The sequence below is a fragment of the Helianthus annuus genome, chromosome 11 (genome assembly GCF_002127325.2).
Source record: "Helianthus annuus cultivar XRQ/B chromosome 11, HanXRQr2.0-SUNRISE, whole genome shotgun sequence".
NCBI lineage: Eukaryota > Viridiplantae > Streptophyta > Magnoliopsida > Asterales > Asteraceae > Helianthus > Helianthus annuus.
Window position 1 is genome coordinate 96,231,169 of NC_035443.2, and position 6,351 is coordinate 96,237,519.

Here is a 6,351-nt window from a genome sequence, read left to right on the forward strand (position 1 = left end):
ATCCTAGCTTGTTTAGTTCCCTAATTTTAGCTCATTAGTTCCTAGTCTATAGCTATAATCTTGTATACATGTAATCCTTTTAGTCATTGAAAAATAACATGGTTGATCAATTTCTTATATGGTATCAGAGCACTTATCTCCACCGAGAAGCTCTTGATCCTGCAACCATCATTTCTTTAACCAACACTCCTAAACAAGTCTACCATTAGCAATGATTTCTCCTCCATTCTCACTTCAACATCTCGACCCTTCTCTTCTTCTGTAGATTTCAAAATCTCCTTTCTTCTTTCTATATTCAAGTAATATCTCTTACAATCACAATATTACTCCTCTCCACCACCCTGTGTCACATACAATCCATTTTCCATCCATCTTCTCCTAAAATAAAAAATAAAACCTTCGACCTACATCACCATTAGACATGGTTACTTCTTCAAACACAACTTCTCCATCTATATCAGTTAGGTTTTGAAAAACCTATAATCCTATCACTGCCACAACTATCATTCTCTCCTCAAACTCCACCACCCTCTGTCACCTACAATTCATTTTCCATCCATCTTCTCCTAAAAAAAAATAAAAATAAAACATTCGACCTACATTACCATTAGACATGGTTACTTCCTCAAACACAACTTCTCCATCTATTAGGTTTTGCAAAACCTATAATCCTATCACTACCGCAACCATCATTCTATCTTCTATCTTTTATTGCATTCACCCTACAAAAAAAAAAAAAAAAAAAAAAAAAAAACCACAAAATATATCTTCTTTTGCTTCATCTTCGTTTACATCTTCAACTTCCTCAACTCCTCTTTCTTAAATACTACGACAACGGTTTCAACTTCTCACCTCCAAGATTGGTCTCCTCTCACGATCGTACATCTTGCGGGGGCATATTAGAACACATTCGGTCAAAACCGAATCTCCTACCAAAGAAGTTTCAAATTCAAATTAAATCTATTGTTGTAACTTACCAATTAATTGGTCAAGATCCTAGCTTTAATTCTATTATTGTAACTTACCAATTAATTGGTCAAGATCCTAGCTTGTTTAGTTCCCTAATTTTAGCTCATTAGTTCCTAGTCTATAGCTATAATCTTGTATACATGTAATCCTTTTAGTCATTGAAAAATAACATGGTTGATCAATTTCTTATACTACTCTCACCGTCAAACAACGCACTTAAGTTCAAACCAGAACCAAATGATATTATATCAAACGCGTTTAACGCCATTAACTTATCTTGTTCTTCACGCTTCACAACCGTTAATTCATCATCTAACGGTATAATCATCGAGTGTCCTTTGTGGAACCACGAATTGGATTGAATTTCATCAACGGTGATCCGTGTTGCCGGATTTGTATCTAGTAGACGTGATAACAACAGCCGGAGGTCCGGCGACGTCCACTTAGGGAAGCGGAACTCACCGTCGTAGATCTTCTTGTACATCATCATCAAATTGGAATCGTAAAACGGCAAATACGCAGCGTTCATAACAAACAGTATAACACCGCATGACCAGACGTCTGCGGTAGCTCCGTCGTATCCTCCTCTCATGAAAACCTCCGGCGCAACATACGACGGCGTTCCACACAACGTGTGGAGCAATCCGTCGGCTCGGATCTGACCGGTAACCGCACTCAATCCGAAATCGGAAACTTTGAGATCTCCGTTTTCATCTATCAACACATTCTCTAGCTTCAGATCTCGGTGATAAACACCGCGAGAGTGACAGTATCCGATTGCGGACATCAGTTGTTGAAAATACTTCCGGCTAACCGATTCCGGTAACCTACCTTTTGAAACCTGTTGGAACAACTCACCGCCTTTAACATACTCCATGACGAAATAGATCTTTGTTTTGGTTGCCATAACTTCATGCAGTTTGACGATGTATGGATGGCGGAGCATGCGCATGATAGCGATCTCGCGTTTTACGTTTGAGACGAGATGAGCGTTGTGAGAGATTCGGTGCTTGTTGATGATCTTGATGGCAACGCTCCGGCCGTTGGTGATGTCTCTGGCGTGATAGACTTTAGCGAAAGCGCCGCAGCCGAGGAGTTTTCAGACATCATACTTGCCGAATAGTGGATTGATCTCTGGCATCAACCGGAAATTGTGGCTGTAGTGTAGATGCTTTTGGATTTCAATGTTTTCTTGTTTGCCGTTTGAAAATATTATATATATTGTGCGGGCGGGTTGTATATGGGGGTGTTCGCTCTTTCCTTGAGTCACATCAACCGCGTAATGTTTTTTAAATAAACCATAATTTTCTTTTGTTCAATCTTTTGGTGTTAAGGGCTTTCCAATTGTATTTGATTCTTTAACAGTGTTTAGGATTATGTTTTAAAGTGATTATTTAATTATTGCGTTTTCAAAACATAAATAATTTAAAAAAGTGTTTGGATGAAAAAGTGATTATTTGGCTCCAAAATGCAGTTTTGGAGAAACATGTACCTACATGTTTTTTCAAAAGACAGTTTAGAGAACGCAAAATCTATTTTGAAAACGCATAATATATTTTGAAAACACAATAACAAACACCCCATTTATCTTTCATTACAATTCACTAGCTCTCCGTTGTCAGATTTTATGTTGAAATTTTAATATTTTTTTCTTTTTCCAAGTTTAATACGAAATTTATGTGTTATTTCGACAAATGTATGTTTTTTTATCAATGGTGTAATTAAGTTAATTTAATTAATAAGCTGCTCGACATTAACTCAGTATCCAACGTATGTTTTTATCAACGATATAATGAAGTCAGTTTGAGTAATAAGCTACTTAACATTAACTTAGTATTCGACCTCGACTTGATTTTGATTTAAGTTGAGTTGAGCTCAAACTCAAGGTACTTTATTTTATCAATGGTGTTATCGAAAATGTATTATTTTAATAACTCGACACATAAGTTCATGATTCAACACGTGTTATTGAAAAAGTATTACTTTTTAGTCTTCTTTCTCTCTTTTACTAGATTTGATTATCTTTCACGTATTCCTTATTTAAAATTTGTTTTTACATTTAACTCATATTTTGGGGGCAAACAAAACAAATGCAATCACAAACTCATACAAGAAATTCTATTCTATTAGCAATTATGGAAATTACCTTAGCGTTTGGCGACTCCGTTGGTAATATATAGGAGAAAATCAGGGTCGGCTCAACCATTTTGATGGCATAAGACGAAATAAAAGGTAATTATGGAAATTACCTTAGCGTTTGGCGACTCCGTTGGTAATATATAGGAGAAAATCAGGGTTGGCTCAACCATTTTGATGGCATAAGACGAAATAAAAGTTTATGGCTTTCCACCCCCCCCCCCCCCTAAAAAAAAGTATGTAATTGAAAGTTAAACTTAAAGGGCCCAAGTGTAATTATTTGAAAAATTGTGTTAAAATTTAAAAACAAGAAAAAAAAAATAGAAGAAAATGGTGAACCAGGGATTCAAACCCGGGTCTCAACAACACCCATATATACACAAAACCACTATACTTCCAACCATCAATCTGTTAATAACACATCCTAAAGCTTTTATAAATGGACTGTGATTTCATCAAATCGTGGAGGCCCTAGAGTTTTGGTGGCCCAAGGCCCAAGCCTCATTTGACTTGGCTTGGGCCGACCCTGGAGAAAATATAACTTCACCCCCTCCAAAAAAATGTTTTAAGATTTAGAAAGAAACATATATTAAGAATAATTAACCGTCCAAACCATAGGGAAACTTCAAACCACATCCTTTGAACTTTATATATTAGAAATAGTCTAAAACTTTGACTTAGAATAATCTGACGTGAGTGACGGGTCAAGGTTGGACGGTCGTGTTTCGAGAACGATTTTAAAGTCGGTGGTTGGTCTATGGCATCACAGCTTATTTCTTTGGGCCTGCCTTTGTTTATGAAACCAGTGGAATTCTCCGTGAGTTTGCAAAATAAAGTATCGATTTGTCCCGGTTTGATTATTGGTATGGTACTCGCAGTGGAGGATCCAGAAGATATATCCATTGTGTGGAAATTATAAGGGCTATTTATCTAGTGCTATATAATAATTTTTCGGTTCGGTTCAGGTCGAATCGGGTCACTTCAGTTCATGTACAAAAATGAGATAATAAAACTAAATTTTACATAATCAACAAAAGTAAATCAAATGTCGTTAAAGATACATAATGAAAATTGAAAATCTTATATATCTAAAGTTGTTATCTATGAGTTCTCATTTTTTGAAATCTAGTTATAAAATCATGTAACAAGACATTTCCTTTAATAACCATCTTAAATACAACCGATTACCCAAATCAGACGTTACAAATGTCACAAACTTCCTAAAGATATTGAGTAATTCAATGCAATAAACTTGAACTTTTTCATAAGACCATGGTCCAATTTTTGTGCCTTTTTTTTTACAAAATCACTGTGACAATCCGTGCTCTCGATCTCAATCACCGAGAGAAGGGTATTTTAGTATTATTATTATTATTATCATTATTATTATTATTATTAAATAATAATAATAAGAATAGCACGCAACAAGAGAAACCAACCGTAACAGATAACCCGAATTTGAGTATATATAATTAGACGTGCGTATTATATAAACTGTTGTAATTATCGTAAAATTTAAAACAAACGAATGGGCTTAGCGAGGCACGAAACGTTAATGTCACACCCTGGCTTTGCGGAAGCGTGGTTTATTTTGGTGTGACTTCTTAATACCATAGCTTAATCATAACAAAGCTATATGAAATAAAAACCATGCAAGATCATCCATTTAAGTTTTAAAACATAAGTAACATAACATTGTTTTAAGGCGTTGACTCATGCAACGGAAACTACAATCTGATAACATAAAGACATTGTTCAGAATACATAAACATCAACATGAAATAAACACAGTTTAAGAACTGTGACTCGTCCAGGAAAAAGTCACATCCCTTAAACTTGGATGACCTCGTAACCCTTAAGCAGCGGGAAAACGTAACATACCGCGCCAGATCTTTAGTTTCCTGAAATACATGTAAGTTGGAAAAATCAACAATAATGTTGAGCGAGTTCATGTGTAAGTGAGTAATAAAACCTTTGTATGTATAAAATCCTGGTATGTAGCAAATAAGGAAAAAAAGAGATCACCAATGGTTTGCAAGGCCATTGATATGTGTGAAGTGCAAGTAGGAAGACTCAAACCTAGCGGATTTATGCGTTGGGTACAAAGTCACCCCGAGGTCCGTTATGTTGGGCCTGGGGCTGGGCTCGCTACACCCAGATAGATCTACCGCTACTGTCCCTCGGTCCTACAATGAGGATTAATAGCCTCAAGTTTCCGCCTACCCACTCACATGATCTAAATAGTAACCCTCCTTACGCTAACCATACCATGTATAAAAGTATCCGTAAACATAGCAACATGTATTTCACCCCCGCAGTTTAGAAAACTGAAAACAGTTAAGAGAAAAGCGGGACATGAACTCACAGTGGTGCGTCTCTATCAAGAAAACTCCTGATCAATCTGCTGAATGACGACCTACACGCACTAATTTCTATTAGACGGACGGTCGTGCCTTAAGGTTTAAGTTTTGAGAAATAGTTAGGCAACTATTCCGTAATTACACTTTGTAATTATTCGGTAAATATTTTCCTTCCCAAGGATGGGGGTTTTAATACATGTGCGTTCGTATATTCTCGTAATATATTATTAAGTCTCACTTAAAATATATTTTAATCCTTTTTCCAAAATATAAATATTTTTCCCAAAAATATTATATTTTATTACATATGATTTTACCAAAATAATACCTTGACACAATACGCGTTCATAAATATTTTCTGAAAATAAGTAAGTTACGTTTTAAAGATCGGGTGGTAATAATAATTACCGGTGTAACTTAATATTTATTGTGAAGGCGTTCGTATTATTTTGGAATCGTTAATATTTGGTAATATTATTTTTACCCTAAAAATAATATTTACGTAGTTCACAAAATAGTCATAAAAATCTCACAAGTGTTGTTATGAAATATATATACTAAATATATATTTATCAAGTTTTATTTTGTGAAAATCCCACCGCCGATATTTATAAATTTTGTAAATAAAATCATGGCGAAATTTACATCTTTGAAAACAAGTTAAAAACACATTTATAACACTTGTGGTGAAAATATTTCCAAGTGTTAGGTTTTTGGAAAAATTTCGCCAGAGTTTCCCCTGTAACTGGAGGTGGCCACGCTTTCAAGCGTATCATTTTCTTTTAAAATTCAAATCAACAATTTTCTCTTTCAACAATAACAACATCCAAACCATCAAACTAGTCAAAATAGATATAAATTGCCAAAAATTCATAAACTTGTGATT

The 6,351-nt window shown here is 35.1% G+C and overlaps 1 pseudogene; it reads right to left on the reverse strand.

The window, feature by feature from the left end:
• Positions 1-429: 429 nt before the first annotated feature.
• On the reverse strand, positions 430-2,241 carry LOC110890375 (annotated as a pseudogene).
• Between the last annotated feature and the right edge of the window lie 4,110 nt (positions 2,242-6,351).